The 15823-nt window shown below is 36.3% G+C and overlaps 1 long non-coding RNA gene across 1 annotated transcript; it reads right to left on the bottom strand.

The window, feature by feature from the left end:
- Positions 1–11841: 11841 nt before the first annotated feature.
- LOC127091262 (uncharacterized) lies at positions 11842–13400 on the bottom strand. Its single transcript, XR_007791896.1, has 3 exons — positions 12872–13400; positions 12446–12788; positions 11842–11967 (listed from the first exon to the last, which is right to left on the bottom strand). It is a non-coding gene; the product is annotated as an uncharacterized LOC127091262 (long non-coding RNA).
- Between the last annotated feature and the right edge of the window lie 2423 nt (positions 13401–15823).

Below are 15823 nucleotides of genomic sequence, written 5' to 3'. Positions count from 1 at the left end.
GAAGTTCTGCTTGGGGACTCTACTGGGGAAAATAAATCCCCATCTACTGATTGGAGATATTCGTGTTGAGGACCCTCTCTCGGCTGGGGGTTCTGATTTCTGTCTGATGGTAGCGATATTCAACAGAGCCTGGCTGGGGATGGATGAGATGATCAATCTGTCTGATGATGCCGACCTCTGTTGGGGAATAGCTGGCTGTGCCGGGGAATACTGCCAACTTCTTCTGGGGAAAAAAACAGGCTTGCTGGGGGGAAGAGAATTGGTAGTGGATTCATTGGAAGCATGATTAGACCTTTTCCTTGATCCTGAAGTAGGGTAGTAATTGCTATTGCTATTCTATGCATGTATTTTGGTAAACATTGGTCATATTCAAATGCACATATTAATTCAAATTAAATCAATGGACATTTACGCAACCAAAACAGAAAAGTAAAAAACAAAAGCATCTTTTTTGAAAGAGGGTTGTATTGATTTTTGAAAGAAGGCCTATAAACAGGCAAATTGTGTACAAGGAGACAGAAATCCTAGTAAGAGGAAATTGTCAAAAACAAAGAGAAAGCTATGCAGAAAAAGTCCTATTGATTTTAAGTCTACTACTGCCATTATGTCTTCAAGCATCTCATCCCCTGCTGTCGGATAGAAGTGATTGGCTTGGTCAGTCCCTTGAACTTGGATGAAAGTTGACTGAGAACGGGACATAGTCATACGCTTTAATCCCTAATTTTTGCCTGGACCGCCTTTTCAGGTTTTCAGTCCACCAGGATACCCTTTTTTGCCCAAGCCACCTTTTCAGGTTTTCGACTTGCCGGGTGTACATTTTTTTATATATATCCCTAATTTTTGCCCGAACCCTTTTGGTTCGCCGGGATGCCCTTACTTTTGCCTAGATACGTCGATCTAGCGGGTCTTTTTCATGCGTAGTATTTTTTAACTATGTCCGCGTTCACGGGATGCAGGAAATCTTCGCCATCCACTGTAGCAAGTATCATGGCTCCACCAGAGAATACCTTCCTAACTACAAATGGCCCTTTGTACGTGGGAGTCCATTTGCCTCTGGGATCAGTTTGCGGTAGCACGATACGCTTGATTACCAAGTCGCCAATTTGATACACTTGTCGCTTGACCCTTTCGTTGAATGCTTGGGTCATGCGTTTCTGATATATCTGCCTATGACAAACAGCCGCGAGTCTCTTCAATCAAATTTATCTGATCGAGTCGAGTCTGAATCCGTTCCTCTTCATCTAAGCCCGCCTCTTTCATGATTCTTAGCGAGGGAATCTGAACTTCCACTGGTAAGATGGCTTCCATTCCATAGACTAAAGAGAACGGAGCTGCCCCTGTCGAAGTGCGTACTGAAGTGCGATAGTCATGAAAAGCAAATGGTAACATCTCATGCCAGTCTTTGTACATTACTGTCATCTTTTGTATAAGCTTCTGGACATTGTTAGCAGCCTCCACGGCGCCGTTCATCCTTGGCCGGTACGGAGAAGAATTAGAGTGTTTTATTTTGAACCGCGTGCAGAGTGCAGTAACCATCTTGTTGTTCAAATTAGCACTATTATCAGTGATAACTCTTTCAGGAGACAACAAGTTTCTCGAATAGATATTTGATAGAACCCATCTTAGAAATCAATAAAGTGGTATGATTCAACATGTACTGTCTTAGTCGGCGAGCAGCCCAAGCCAAAGCGCAGCAAGCTTTCTCGAGCTATGAGTATCTTGTTTCACAGTCGGTACCTTTTGCTAAGGCGGTATATGGCATGCTCTTTTCGACCAGACTCGTCATGTTGCCCCAACACACCTCATTGGATTTTCTAACACGGTCAAATACATGATTAGAGGTCTTCCTTCAACTGGTGGTGTCAGAATTGGAGGTTCTTGGAGACACTTCTTGATTTTATCAAAAGTTTCCTGACATTCATCATCTCTTGACTGTCCTCAGTAATTTGAAGATAGGTTTGCAAGTAGCAGTCAAGTAGGATATAAACCGGGCAATGTAATTCAAGTGCCCCAAGAGGCTTCTGACTTCTTTCTTGTCTACTTTTAGTACTCAGATCGACAGTTTCAATTGACTCCTCATGCGGCTGTATAGTCCTTTCTTCTTTCAGTAACAGTCTGGCAAGTTCTTCAGGTACTTCACAATCTTCCTCACTTCCATCTTCGGCTTGGTAGATCGGATTTTCGAAGTCATAATGAACAGTAGCAGAACTATTATCAACAGGATCCAGAGTGGATGTGGATACGCAATTTGTTACGTGAGTGTGTGCAAGAAAGCATAGCTTATTTGAAAAATGACAGGAAAGATAAAGAGCGCAATATTTGAATGCAAAAAGTCCATTGATTTATTGAATATGAATATGCTTATGAGAATGACAAAACATTTAACCAAATTTGATACATTGAATAAACAACAAACAATTACTCCTGACTAAAGGAAGTTGGAATAGTGTCTTCAGCCTTCCAATTATCCAAGTTGCAATCGCTATTCACATCTTCTACAGCATTAACAGTCTTGTCATGATCGGGCATAGGAGCAGTGATGACATTAGGAATATCCAGAGGATTAAATTCAAATTCCCCAGCGTCGATCATATCCTGAATCTTGTTCTTCAGCGACCAGCAATCATTCGTATCATGCCCGGGGCTATCGGAGTGATAGGCACACCTGGCGTTGGGATTATAACGAGGAGAAGTAGTGTTGGGTTTTGCAGGAGGATCTCTGAGGGTAATTAAATTTAATTTTAGCATACCCTGCAGTGCTTGTGCTAAAGTCATATTGATCTTCGTAAACTGCCTTCTTCCCGGGTTAATGTGCCTCACAGATTTCTTGTCCTTTTTCTTCTTGAGCAAGAGAGTCTTCAGTTCCTCCTGCCCCTTGGATAAGTTCAAGATCATCTCCTGGAGTTGAGCATTCTGAGCCTGGAGATCTTTGACAGTTTGTTCGAGGTCCATTTTTCTGTTTGAAGGAAAACCGTGAGAATACTGATCCTTTTAGAGTACCTGTTATGCAATGTCATGTTATGCTATGCAATGTATGAAATGTTTTCAAGGACTTTTGGAATTTAATTTTGCATAAACTACCAAAAAATAAAGCCATTTTTATTAATAATATTTGATTAATATTCATTATAATAAGAAGTAAAATACAATAAAAGCTCAGGTCTCCCAGGGACGGCTTCTTTTTGGGCGAAGATATGTATTGAGTCTTCGTTCCTCATTAAGCTGGCCGGTGAGCTCTAACACCTTCTTCCTTGTATCACAGAACTGGGCTTCAAAAGTATCCCTTTCCTCTCTCAACTGGATCCAGGACTTCTTTAACTCTTCAACATCGGTAGGCATATCTGGATAAGGAACGATCTGAGGAGTACCTCCTTCAGCTTCTGGTTCAACAATCAGTGGTCCGACTGCCAGATATGGCATGACAAGTTCACGAGCTCTTGTGCGGACCCATCTGAGATAAGGTTCCATAGGAATAGAGTTTTTCTGTCCTAAAGTACTTCTTTTCACCATGCCCCAAGCTCGCACAAATCTTTGACGGAGACCTTGGGAATCGTTATCATAGTCAAACACCGTGCCTTGTATAATTATTTCATGTGGACCATCTCTTCGAGCACAACCAAACTGACGTAGGGCTAAAGCAGGATTATAAGTAATACCTCCTCTTATCCCCATGAGTGGTACATTAGGGAATTCTCCACAACGGTCAATGATGATATTGTTTTCTTTGAAATGAGGACACCAACGGATGTCTGAGTGGGAGAGCGACATTATCCTTTGAGACCATCTCAAACTTTGCTCATTCTTCAAGACTGACTGAGGAAGGTGCGAAATAAACCACCTGGATAATAAAGGTATGCAACACATGAGAGTCCCTTGCCTCTTCATAGTACGAGTGTGAAGGGAATGCAGAATGTCGCCGAGCAAGGTAGGCACAGGGTTACGAGCGAGAAATATCTGAATAGCATTCATATCTATGAATTGATCTGGATTAGGGAATAACACCAAACCATAGATTAGTAATGCTAGAATCTCCTCGAAAGCATGGACATTCATGACTTTTAAGAATTCTCGGGCCTTATTCATCAGAAATTTGGCAAGTAAACCCTTAACTCCACTTCTTGTTACCCAATTAGCTTCAATATCTGACTTTGTCATGTGTAAAGCTGCGGCAACTTTTTCGGACCTCGGAATCTTTTCTAAACCACTGAAAGGTATTTGATCAAGAATAGGTATCCCAAGCAGCTGGGAAAATTCTTCTAATGTGGGCACCAACTGATAATCTGGGAATGTGAAGCAATGATGTTTAAGATCGAAGAACTGGAATAGAACTCTCATCATATCTTCTTTGAAACCAGTGGTAACCAAATCGAGGAGAGAACCATGCTTTTTGACGAACTGAGCCTGATCAGGAAGTTCTGACACTAAATCCTTGAGTTGAGGAGAGATGACTACAAAATTTATCCGGATAGTCTTCCTGGGAGCCATAGCCTTACAAAATAGAGCCAAGTTAAATCCCTAAGTCCTCGAAGTGATTAGTGCAATGTCATAATGTTATGATGTTATGATGTTATGATGTTATGATATTATGATATTAAACAAATAACAAGCATAAGAAAGTCATACAACAATCATTCCTAGGTTTTAAGGCTTGCATGAGTTCCATAGGTAAGTACCCTCCCCACTGAAGTTTGGTGGGTTCAACCTGTCTTAGAATAGTAACCGGGTTCTAGAAGGATCTCAAATCATTGACCTTTCCTTAAGTCCACTTCAGTGCAACACCAAGTGGTTGACCGAAGCTTCCCTAAAGTCCAATCTCAAAGAGTGTAGTATCGAGTCTCAACCAACTCCAGTCGGAACCGAAGCCAGTTATCTCACTACTTTCTAATGGCCAGGATGAGTCAATTAGGGTTCTAAAGGTCTGGTTAATGCTTTTATGACACCACGCGAATGCCAAATATTTCCTCAACTAACATGAGGAACATCAGGACATCCAAAGTGCCACATTAACCGTAGCCATCATTTTGACCATTCCAGTATACGCCGGACAGTCGCGATGATCTCTTGCTACTTACCTAAGGTACACTAGATCCGGGTGTAGGATCTTTCACTCAAGCATAACATACCCAAGCAATCCCTTAAAAATAAATCAGACAAATTGAATAAGTGATCTTGTTTTTAAGGTAACCTCTCTTTTTAAATATTCCCCAGCAGAGTCGCCAGTTCTGTCATACGGTGAACTGGACTTTTTGTGGTTTTAATCGCAATGTCGCGGTTAGCAAGAGTCGCCACCGACTTTTCTTTTATCCAATAAGGAAAGGTGGAAAAGAACAGGAAAGACCTTAATTTAGATTTTGGGTTCGGGAGGTACATTATACAAAGGGAAGGTGTTAGCACCCTTTGTATCCATGGTTATCCATGGGCTCTTAATTGCTCGATCACTTATATTATTTTTGTCTAAAAAAAAGTGTTTGTGAATTGTTTGGAAAATTGTTTTGAAAAGAGAATTTAACTTTGTAATGATTCTTGTATGAATGTATACAAAGTGGTTATCTCGTTTAGTTTTGAAAATTGTTTAGAAAAATATAACTCGGTAATGATTCTAGTATGAATGTATACCAAGTGGTGATTTTCTAAAGGTATTTTGAAAGGTGTGAGGTGCGAAAAAGTGTTTTAAGTTGTGAGCCAGCAATTAAGAGTTATACCGACCCAAGGTCTTTACGGGCATTTCCTATCCTTATGAGGGTAAAACTGTCCTTATTATTGAGAAATAAGTAGTTTTATCCTTTGGATGTAAAAGGGTCATCGTAGGGTCATCGATTGGTCATTGAAGGCAACAGTTATGAGGATACCTTAGCATTCGAAGGGACTATCATCATTTAATCGTAGGCAACATCGGAGGGTCATCGAGGGACAAAGTTGTATATTCGAAGGCAACATCCGAGGGACTATAATTTATTTTATGATGATTTAACCGAAGGGTCTTTGCTAAGGGTATCCTCACATTCGCGGGACATGACCGTAATATCGTAATCGTAAGGCAACAAAGAGAGGTCCAAGATCACTTATTCAAAGGCAAAGTTTTACAATTAATTAGGTGATTAGGAGGAATTCTCCCACATTAGAATTAATACATTAAAATTAATACATTAAAATTAATACATTAAAAATTAATACATCAAAATTAATACATCAAAATTAATTAGGTAATTTAGGGTGAAAACTCCACAAGGGTATCCCACAAATAAAGTGGAATACCTAGCCAATAACCTTTTCCTGGGATATGTGAACCTTTTCGAAGCTCAAAAAGAAACATGTCAGAATACCAAATCAGGGTGCAATCGAAGATTACACCGGAAAAATATCGCAACAGTAAATAGGATAGGATGAATAATGCATGGCTATGATAAAACATAAAAAAAACAGACTAGAAAAATCAGGTACTGTCTCGTTCGCCTCTGCCTCGCCTAGCGAAGGCCAGGCGAACGGCCACGGATTTTGAATTTTGAGAAAAACAGCCCCCCATGTTAGGAACCTTGAACTTTATGGCATTTTATCACAGGAACAGCATGGTCAAACATTCAGGGTATTCAGGCATATTTAAATTCACATACGAAAGCAAATTATATATCAACATTTAATCATGATGCATTATATGTGTAGATATGGCCAATTGAAAGTATAAACAATAGAGATATGCAAACCTGTTTGCCAATTCAAGGTTGAAGGGATTGACCACTTGTGGTATCGGAATGAGTTAGGCGGCGGGAATTGGGCGGCGATGGCTTCGGGGCGGATGAACTGCCTTCAGGGTTTCTTTATTCTGAAATCTCCGGGTTGGCAGGGTTCCTATGCCAAAGTTTCTATCCGTCCTTCTCTGTTCTCTCTCTTTCTTTTTCCTCAAGGTTTTGTTCCAAGGAAACCTCAGAGTGTTTTGCTTCTCTTCCTTCTTTCTCCAGTGAATCTCCCAGTGTAAACTCTAAGTCTAACTCCCAGTCCTTTTCCTCTACTGAAACTTCAGTATTTATAGACTAATTTTGTGGGTAATGGGCTTGGAATGAGGGAGACCCAAGTCCAAAATAATTTGTTATATTTTATTTATTTATTTATTTTAATTATTTAATTAATTAATTAATTAATTAATTAATTAATTAATTAAAATTTTTTTTCTTTTTTTTTTTTTTTTTTTTTTTTTTTTTCAGGAAAAATGATGGGTAAATTTTGGGGTATGACAGCTGTATATGGAAGGTTTGCAGGAGCCTGTCTGGTTTCTCTGGTTCTTATATGGGTAAAATACCAAGAGATATATGCATCATCAATAGGTCATATGATAGTCTCGTGAACATGCAATGGTAAAACCATGTGTGTGCTCATGCATAATCCCATGATTAAACCAGGGTATACTAGAGGGCAAGAAGGTTTTACTCCTGGTTAACAACCACTTCCACCACCATTTTGAGTTCATTAGCTATAATGTGAGCCATGTCCACATGCTTTCCCTTTACAAGGTGAAATATAAGTTTTCTAGTGTCCAAGATGAAAATAGAAGTATGGCTTCTAGGTATAATGTTATGCAGGATCAGAAGGAGAAAAACTTAAGAAACTGGAGATATGTCATCTCTCTGATATCTAATGGGCACTCCTAAAGAAGTTAGTTGAACACTTCGGCCTTAAAGTAAGACGGCTGCATAAATTTCTTCAATGTTCAATGTCCTTTGAAGAGATTTACCATAAGGGAATAAACTACCTTCCCTTAAAATCAGGGGATTTCTTAGAAAATCATTAATTGCATATTTGTTAAAGGTGATGAATCTACCTCTCACCATTGATGTAAACGAGAAGGCTTCACCCTTAGATGGAAAAGCATTAGCATAAAATTACCGAACTACATCATGATTGAAATTGTTGTGTGGATTGATCAAAGTCCCCCATTTTCCTAATTCCAACTGTTGAGCCATTAACTTGTGGTCTTCTTTCGAGTTTATGGAAAATCTTTTTTCATCCCAAATTCTCATAGTTACAAGTTTTCTAAACCCTCCCTCTTGTTCATCACCTAGGAACCTTGAATCATCAAAGGGCATTTGGGTCCTAGAAGTGCTTGCTGCATTTGGTCTTTGCTTCTTTGATAACATATTCTTTTTGGGAGCCATTCCTAAGTTGCAGCTTTTGAATAAAAATTGAAAATTTGAAAGGTTGAAAGGTTGAAAGTGATATGTGGTAATGGGCATGCAATAGGAACTAAAGTGTGTGAAGGAGATCTTTTGAAAAATGATTTGAATGAGGTCAAATAAAAAACATTTGAAAATTCCCACCTCTTTTTCAATAAAATGCGGGCACAGAAAAAGAAAAATGGGTGGATGTTAGGTGCTAGTAGTAAATGTCATTTAATTCATTTACTGGATCTACAATGCTCGCCTAGAGAGATAGAGCGAGCAATTAACGAGAACAAATGGATTTGTCTCGCCTGGCGAAGGAATTGGTCGCTTGGCAAGCTTTCCAGATTTTAGTTTTTCTGAAAATTTTACACATGAATTGTATGCCACTTCTACTCTTTTTTAAACCTACTAAGCCATACAATTTTAAACACTTACAAATTTGGGTTTCCTCCAAACAAGCGCTTATTTAACGTCGTTAGCTCGATACCTTTTTCGTGATTCAAAGATCTGTTGGTGGGGTGGTTGTGGCGACTTGAGAAATCTCACAGCCTACACATTATTTTGAATTTTGTTCTTTAAAATCCCAATCCTCCTTTGAAGCTGCTTCTTCCAAATTCTTTGCACCACATACCGTCATTTTGGTAAGAATGTTGCCTACTGACTTGGTAACTTTGGAGAGCCCCTTGGTAAACTGCTTTGAAGATTTGGTTTATTCATGTTTGAATTCTTCTAATTTCCTTCTAAGAATAGGAGTTCATGTTGATGTTCCTTACTTATTCAAGCATTCCTCAACACTTGTTATTTTCTCTGCTTGTTTTGATGGATGTTTTTGCACATCCATGATCTTTTCCTCAGCTTCATCCAGGTTAAAACTCACTTATTCATCTTGGACTCAAACCTACATTATTCCATCATCAACATCAAGCATCATCCATGCGGTTTTCATAAATGGTTGATCCAAGATTACGGGAGTATCATCACCCTATTCAATGTCTAGTACCATAAAATCAAAAGGGAACAAAAATTTATCCACCTTGACCAAAACATCTTCAGCTATGCCGGATATTCAGGTGATGGATTAGTCGGTTAGATACAACATCATCTTTGTATTCTTCATTCCAAATAACATATCTGTCTGATTATTGATAATGGTATTAGATTAATACTTGAACCAAGATCAACAAGTTTTTTCTATGTTCACGGTTCCTATGGTGACATGTATCGTGACACAACCAAGATCTTTCTCATTTTGCGGAAGGGTTCTCTAAATAATGGCACTACAACTTGCGTTTAAATAAATAGTCTCCTCATTCGTATAACGTCTCTTTTTTGTAAGAATCCCCTTCAAGAACTTGGAGTATGTCGGCAACTATTCTAAAGCTTTTGCAAATAGAATATTAATTTGCAACCGTTTGAAAATATCCAGAAACCTCACATACTACATTTCCTTGTCTTTCTTGCCATGAGTTTAAGGATACAAAAGATTTTTCATTGGTGAATTACTCATATTTTCTTTTCCTTTCTTATGATTTTTCTGTTTCTGCTCATAACTCATTTTTTCTTATTTTTTTCTATTTCATTTTCAACTAATGCTTCTTTATTCTTTTGCTCTTTCTCCCCCTCCTTATCATTTTCTTCTCGATCTTCCTCTTGATTTTCTCTTTCCTCAACAACAACTCTCTCTTTTTGTAGATTCTCGCCAACTCCAGTTTCAATTACTCTACTTCTCTGAGTTGCAATTGCTTTACAATGCTCCCTTGGATTAGTTTAGGAGTTGGGGGTGAAGGTTCCTTCTTGTTGATCAGCTTATTGTTTTGCAATTTTCCCAACTTGCATTTCAATATTATTTATCGAAGAATCGGTATTTTTCTAATTCACAGTTGACATTTGCATAAACTAATTCAAGATGTCTTCTAACTTTGTAGTTTTATCCGACTGTGGAGGATTCTGATTGAAACTCTGATAAGGATTCTTCATGGTCGACGACCCTATATCTTGTCTCCAACCTTGACCATAACTCACGTTGTTTCTGAGTTGATAGCCTTGATTACCTTGATATAGTGTTTGCCTTAGTTATTGATTCCCCATATAATTCATTTCTTCATCGGCTGTAGGACAAAAGCTAGTAGGATGATCAGATGTGCAAAGTTTGCAAAAAGCGATTTGTTGAGGTTTAATCGGTGCCTCCTGCATCTGCTTGAATTATTGTTGAAGTTTTAAAGGTTTCTTGGTGATTTCTTCCACTGTTTGAGTTAGTAACTTAATCTGAGCCAACATCGCATCATTCGTTCCAAACTCGAGAATACTAGCTTTCCGTTGTGATACACCTATGTTATAGTGGACTTGAAGGTCGTTGAGAGTCATTTTCTCAATGATGGATATTTCATCCTCTACACTCTTAGACATTAAGGAACCACCTGTTGTTGCATCTAGCAAAAGTTTGGGATGTGCCTGAAGTCTGTTGCAGAAAATGTGAAGTTGTGTAATATCATCGAAACCATGACTAGGACACTTCCTCAACATAGACTTGCAATGCTCTCATGCTTCACAAAGTGTTTATGATGAACCTTGAACAAATACAATAATTACGGTATTTGCATCCAGGAACTTGTTATGCGAAAAGAACCGATTAAGAAACTTTTCTTCAATAATATTCTAGTTGGTCATGACTTGTGTTGGTTGGTCTAGATATTAATCCTTAAGAATGAGGAAATAGTCTCATAAAGACGAATTGCTCTTCTGATTTAGAAGATCCAAGCATATTGGATAATTCATATAATTTGGTGAGTTGAGTGTAAGGATCTTCATGATAAAGACCGGAGAAAGGATTCAAATAAATAATCAAAATTAATATTATCTTCATCTCTGTTTTCCGGGAATTTTTAGGAGTTCTGGCCATGTGGACCAATCGCCTCGAGCTGTTGTGACATGGTTGTCATACCCTAAATTTTACCCTGAGTTTTTCACCTGCATCATCATAGCATGATCATTTCATTTGATCATGCATTTCATCAACCAAAATACATTCATTAAGGTTTAGGTGAAAAGTAATGGATCCTACCATTTCATTTGATCTTGTTGGCATGCATTCATTCACGTGTGGACTGAGGAATCAAGAGTATTCCCTAGTCTCAGGACATTATTCATTTCATTTGCATAACTCAGAGTTTCAAGTGGATGAAGAATCAAGAGTATTTGATTTTATATATGGCCTTTGAAGAGCATCGTTGTCTTTATGATTGAGTAGTAGATGTGTTATGTCCAAGAGTTGACCCTTTTAAATTTAGTTATCTGGTCATTAATCATTTGCATCACTGGCATGAATTAGCATTTTTGAAAAGTCAACAATTTGAATGTGAGGACTTTTGTTGTGACATTGACCTTTTATTAATGAGTTGACCTTCATTTCAAAATGTTTATTTCTTAAAAGGTCGATTTTCTTGCCTCTTGGCATTCTTAATTTTATTTGCATTATTATCACATGGATCACTTATGCATTCATAAAGAAATTTTTAACATGAAACAATTGTTACTTTTATTAGATTAATGTTTATATTTTACAAATTATAAAAAGGGATAGTTTAAAATAAAGATTTGTTTTTATTGATGTCAAACCCAAAAGAATAATACAAAATCAGAGTACAAGTTTAATTGCATTTTTTACAGATAATACATGGAATTAAAAATTACAAAGAAAAATTGAAAAGGAAAAAAAAAAGGAAAATGAGATCAACTATTTTTGCATTTTTCTCTTCACCCTCCTTTCATGTGCAGTACACGAACTCCTCTACCATCCATGTCCATCATCACATACCTTTAGCCGTACATGAAATAAAAAAAACAACAACAAATAAGTCATTCATCAATACATTTACATCATGATACACCATACATCATCACATGAATTATAGTTTGTTCACACAATCCCACAAAAGCAGGACAGAAATCAACATTGCAAAAGTTCTCACATGAGCTCACAAATATCTCATAGACCACTCTAAGGAACTCACACGATTTCCCTCTCAAGTCTCACAGACTTGACAATTTCACACACTTGAAATCTTAACCTACTTGAATACTATAAAGGCTAAAAAGAATTGACACCAGTGAGCAGTCACAATTTTTACAAACTCAGAAAAAAAGTCTCTAAGTTCTTCTTCATAATAAAGAAAACTCTGAGTAATTTGAGAACCATTTTGAAGTTTTAAACTCGCAAACAAGAATAACACAAGTGCGGTTTCAGAAGGAGGTTACGTAAAAAAAAGGAGTTAAGGCGGAAGTTAGCACCATACCTCATGTAACCCTCAAGTAGCTCACAACAGTCATAATAGTTATCTCGAAGTTCATCAGCAGAGAGGTGAAACTGTTTCCTGCAAGAGGGAGAGGAAATAGGTTGGAGACATCGTCCATGGTAATGGTCATCTCACCAAATGGAAGATGAAATGAATATGTCTTGTCATGCCATCGCTCAATAAAAGTAGTAAACAACATAGCGCCAAGCATAATGAGGGAACAATCCACTAGCAACAGCATGCCAACACCATTTAAAAATGTCCTAACCTTCTCTAGCACATGCACTGCCGAGAATTTCTTCAACTTTTGAACATGATTGAGGACCTTCAATGAGGCTTGTTCCTATAACAATTAAAGTATAAACCATCAGTTACTATCAATTAATCATTAATACATAAAATCAACATAAAGTAAAATATTGTTACCACTATCTGCCATAATCTGAATGCACTATGATCAGTATACTTGATCATACAATGTAGGGTTGGAAGGCCCTTCAAGGAACCCCTCATTTATGGGACCATCATAATTGTTAGATATATCAACCAAAGAAGGCACCTATATATCAGGTTGATCAGGCACATCTATATCAATCTCTATAGCGACCAACTCAACAACAACAACTTCTACCTCTTCAAAGTCACCTATGGAGCGACCAACTCAACCTCATCTACAATGAAGAGTATCTGGTCCCCGGGTTTCTTTTATCCTCTAAGGATGAGAACCAGTAGGAGCTCTACTAACCCAAGTGCGCAAAGGATCGTCTCCATCATCTTCGTCGTCTCTGTCAAAGCTCTCTGTAACATCCCTAACGTATCTTCCGCTCAACCTTTGTACGATGCTTCCATCACTTCCTCTTGTCCTCACTTAGAAAACAAGAAACTAAAAAATGAAAAAAGTAATACCTATCAGATTTAAAAGAAATCCAGTGTATCAGATTTTCCAAATATCTAGTTGAATACGTGGAGTCATCGATTTTTTAATTTCACCAAAATTTAAAAAAATCTAGTATAATCTATGAAATTTTATCGGCAATTTTGAAAAATACAATAAAACTTAGGGATAAATTATTATGCATTGTCGGTGTAAAAAGATTTACACTGTCGATTTATCACTATCGTCCGTTTGCATTACTTTATAAATTTTTAAAATAAAAATCAAACTTATTTTAATATCCAACGTCTAGAATTAACTGACGGTGTAAAATTCTTTTACACTATCAGTGTAATTCAATTAAATTCTAAAACTTAATAATTCAATATAGATCTTTATAAAATCCAGTATAAACATATCAAACACACAAAAAAAAAATGTATACTTGTGAATATTCAATAAACTCCTAAAAGATGCCGGTATGTTATACCACATATTTTGAAAACATTGAAATAGTGAGTTTTACTTTTATAAATTCACTTATTTTTCTCTAAAGGTATTTTCATAGTATCATCTACGTTGAGAGGTGCCAGGTTGAATTTGAGGGTAGTCAGATTGAATCCTCTCTATTTTGTCTATAGAGTCCAAACCCAAGCAGAAGGGCATGCCCATATGTTCCCTCTCATGAGGGATGGACCTAAGCTATGCATTTTGTGGGTTAGAATCCCACTATATTTTTGGAAGAAAACGATTGATCAATGTCATATGAATTTTAACATATTTTTTATTCAAATTAAATAGATCCAATCATGTGTAAGGTCCTCTAATTTTATTTCCTTTGGATTGATCAATTTATATTATATTATGTTTGCACTGTTAGACTCTTAATTATTCTTCTTGCATTGTCATCCTCAATGCTACATTCTATGATTCATACAAATCTCAAGTTTTGTTCCACAAGTAAAATATAATCAAATTCACGTGTTCATTAATTATGCCTCACATTAGAGATGAGATGAATAACTCACTGATTTGGGTTTGTAAATTTGAATCATTAATGCTCTTAAGTAAAGACATTGTTGGGAAAAAAAATAAGTATTCTGATTTTAAAGTTTTTGAATTTTTGAATTTTAATTTAAGGAATAAGTGAAGGAAAAAAATGAAATTGGTTAATTTGACTTGTCTACATGAGAGTTTTCACAATAATATAATACTACACATGATTTTTTTTTAACACAGATGGTTAAAAAGATTAGAGATTGTTAAAAAGACTAGCAGTGAAAATATAATGCAACAAGAAAGAAATATTCATAAAAAGATAAAAAAAGAATTAAAGGATTAATTAATCCCAAAAATGTAAATATTAAGAATTGCGAGTGTAATTCTTTCAACAAAATATAAATTGAAATCTATATTCTACTATTCCCTTTAGTTTTCTTTCAAAATGCATCATGATTTCTCAATCTGATCTTATTTATATGAAGAAAAAAATTACTTTTAACTTTATTAAATATGTAATGTATTTGATTTATATATTTATTAGGATACATTAATTATATAATATATTTAAGAATTTAAAAAAAAAATATTTGAGAGGTAACATGCTTAATGTTTAATGATAATACTAGTAAAAAAATAGGATTTAAGTATTAAAGTTTAGTCTCCCATTTTAAAAATAAAATTTATAATTTATAAAATTTACATTTTTTAGATTTTTATGATCCCCTTCATTTAACTGTCTCATCAATGACATGACAAACGCGTTGTATATCCACGTCATATTTAATAAATATTTTATTTTATAATATTTAATTTTGGTATTAAAAAATAAAATATTTTGAACATTATTTAATGCTAACTTGTGCTCAAAGTACAAATTAAAATTAAGACAAAAAAATAATGTTGTGTTGAAAATTATATATTAATTTTAATAAAAATATAAAATCCAACTCACAATTGTTTTAATTTTTAAATTTGTTTAATCTATATAAACAACAAAAAGTTCATCTTCTAAAACGACGTGGGACTAAATAATCAACTGGAACTTTGTGCTACCAAATTCCAACATATTTGGAAGAGTTGTCAAAACTATTTTGAATTTGAAACACTTAATCTTTTGATTATGCCTATGTTCTTAAGATTGCATAGAATAGTATATTGTTTGGTTTTTAATTTTTGTTGACAATATGAAAAGGTGAAGAAGTTTCAAAGATGAAACGTAACACGTGATTAAGAAGAAGAGAAAACCTCGAGAGGAAAATAATCTCATGTATATATAGGGGTGGCGAAACGGGTCCGCCCCGCTGGGCATGTCCGTTTTTTCCGCACTTTAGTGCAGGGCGGGACAAGAATTTAGACCCTCACCCTCTAATGTGTCTGCTCCTCCCCGCCCCATTTTTCTCGCGGGCTTTTGCGGGCACGTGTATTTATATAATTTTTGCATTTTTAGGCTTAAAGAGTGCAGTGCCCGTGGACTTTCCCCGTCCCGCTCTCACTTTTTTACG

The sequence above is a fragment of the Lathyrus oleraceus genome, chromosome 6 (genome assembly GCF_024323335.1).
Source record: "Lathyrus oleraceus cultivar Zhongwan6 chromosome 6, CAAS_Psat_ZW6_1.0, whole genome shotgun sequence".
NCBI lineage: Eukaryota > Viridiplantae > Streptophyta > Magnoliopsida > Fabales > Fabaceae > Lathyrus > Lathyrus oleraceus.
Note: the sequence above shows the minus strand (reverse complement) of the source record. Positions and strands in the feature narration are given on the sequence as shown.